The sequence below is a fragment of the Hemicordylus capensis genome, chromosome 6 (assembly GCF_027244095.1).
Source record: "Hemicordylus capensis ecotype Gifberg chromosome 6, rHemCap1.1.pri, whole genome shotgun sequence".
NCBI classification, from domain to species: Eukaryota; Metazoa; Chordata; class Lepidosauria; order Squamata; family Cordylidae; genus Hemicordylus; species Hemicordylus capensis.
In genome coordinates, this window is record NC_069662.1 from 72,585,667 (window position 1) to 72,588,238 (window position 2,572).

The window sequence follows — 2,572 nt, forward strand, 5'->3', positions numbered from 1 at the left end:
AATTCTCTCTGGTAGAGAAACTCTTTTTCATTCTAGCAGAGTGCACAGAGGCACAACACAGCGGATTTAGTTAGACATACGTGTATGCTGAGAGTAAAGTAACTTGGAGCCAGTTCATAGATTTAAATCAATATATAAGGCATTGATTAGACCATTCTAGATAGGAAAGTGCGGAGTTAGGATCTCTAATCTAGCTATCTAGCTGGATGCAGATGGATTCTGCACCTTCTCTGCACACATGGTGCAGGAAGAGGAGCTGGCTTGCATGTTGCAAGGCAGAAGGAACAGGAAGAGAAGAGAGAGGAAGTGTCCCTGAGATTAGCAATCTACATTCCAAAGGGATAGCGTCAGAGCAGTAGAGAAGGGATGACCAATGTCTTGACCCTCTTGCCCTCTAACTCACTAGTCCGTCCTCCACTGTCTTTGAGACAAGAGACTGTGCAAAGTCCTTCACTTCCAACATGGGGTATATGTGCCCTCACCATTCTAGTGCTTACTTTGACACCAGGAGGGAGGAGGATACATTAGTTTGCCACACTAGACAGAGGAATTTGCAACAGGAGCAGACAGACAAGTTCTGCCAGGGCCCAAACCAGCCCCTGCCAGACTAAGAAATCCTTGTAATTTGCCCCTTCCTGTCACAAGCAGTGTGCTGTTGACTCTATTATTGACTCTAACTCTCAGATATCCCAGTCATGGATGGAAAATTCAGGGTCAGTTTACAAGAGACACATTTTCTACATGGAAGTTTCTTCTGTGCAGGTGTTGTGCAGAAACCCATGTGTAGTGATCAATAGATATGTAACTATTCCTCCAGGGGCATAGCGAGGTTGGAATGGGTCCAGAGACAAAATTTCACAATGGGCCCCCAGCCCCTCAAAGTCCAGGGCCTCCACACACCACAGGCCCCCAAGGATTTAAGTCAGATCTTTCAAAATAAGTATGCTGCCTGGAAATGCATTTCACTGAACACACACACGCACACTTCACAATATATAGTGATATACATGGAGTACTATATATTTGTGCTACTTTTAATGCCTAGAACACACTAGGAACACTAATGATTAAAATGGCCCCGTCGCTGCCAAGGAGACTTTCAGCCATGCAGTATGAGCCTATGTATGTTTTCTCAGAATTCTGAACAAATTCAGTCAAGTTTGATTCCAGGAGGTTGTTCACACCAGGCTTTTAAAGCCCTTTAACACACATCTCCTCTGGAATAGAGGTGCTGCATTCACATGTTGGCCAGATTTACCCTTCAGTCCCTGAGAGTTATTGGGCAGCAGTTAATATGCAAGTAAAATAAAATAAAATAGAAGCACAACACATGCTTCACAGTTCTCACTCAGACCTCCTGGGTTCAGGGGCGTAGCTAGCCTGCCGGCGGCCCATGTGCGGCCGTGGGGACGCCGCAATAGCCACCCCCCCCGCGTCTGACGTCAGACGTAGGGGGCGTGGCCTGGGAGTCCGCTCAGTTGTAACTGCCGAAGGGGCTGCGCGGCCCCTTTGGCAGTTAGAAGAAGGCTGGTGCTGCTTTCTCTTTCCCTGCAGGGAAGAGCTGCTCCTGGGCTGTGTTGCAAACGCAGCACCAGTCTTAGCTCCTGAAAGGGCCGCGCAGCCCCTTCGGGAGCTAGTGATGCTGGCCCTGCGTTTGCAGCGCGCAGCCAGGAGCGACTCTTCCCTGCCTCCTTTGAACCCGTTGGCCCAGTGGTGGCTCCGCCCCTTCCAGGGTTGCAAAACAACTCGAACATAAATGCATTTATGAATGAATGCATGCATGCATGAATGAATAAATGAATGTAGTATTGTTCCAGAAGCTTTTGTAATTCTCTGCCCTGAAACAAGCCACTTATAGGCCTTTTTAGATAGTTTTTGTTTTCAAAGCCAGCAAATTTTCCAATCTTTAAAAAATTAAATATTCAGAGACTTCTCAGTCTCCCCCCCACCTCCTATATCCAAGCCCTATGGCCGATCCTAGGCCGGAGGGCAAGGCAAGCAAGATGGCCAGTGGCTGAGGGGCCTTGGGGCTGGGCAGGTGGGCAATGGGGTGGGGGTTGCGAGCACTGGCATGGCACACCCCAGTGGCGCCTAGGGCACGTGCCCTGGCTGCCTCCGCCCCCAATTACGTCCATGATAAAAACCATGAATGGGGATGGGGTGGGGGAGCACAGATGGATTCGGTTTCCACCCTGTGGTTCTGGCCCTACATCTCCCAAGCTTGAGAAAAGACAAAACAGATAAGCTGAGAGAGAAAGGTGGGGTTGGACACACCTTTGTAGTCTCCCTAATTTCATCATTGCTATGTGCTCTTTTAAACAGGGACTTGTCAAGTAATACAATCCAGACCATTGAGACGAAGTCATGTGAAGCTGTCCTGTTTGTGCAGTTTATGTAAGTCATTAAGCATCAAAACCATCAATGGGGATGGGGTGGGGGAGCACGGATGGGTTAAGTTTCCACCCTGTGGTTCTGGTCCTATATCTCCCAAGCTTCTGCCCTAGAAGCAGTTTCCCTCCAAGAGGGTTCTGGGAGTCAGGCCTGCTGCTAGGGGCCACCGTTTCTGAGTGTG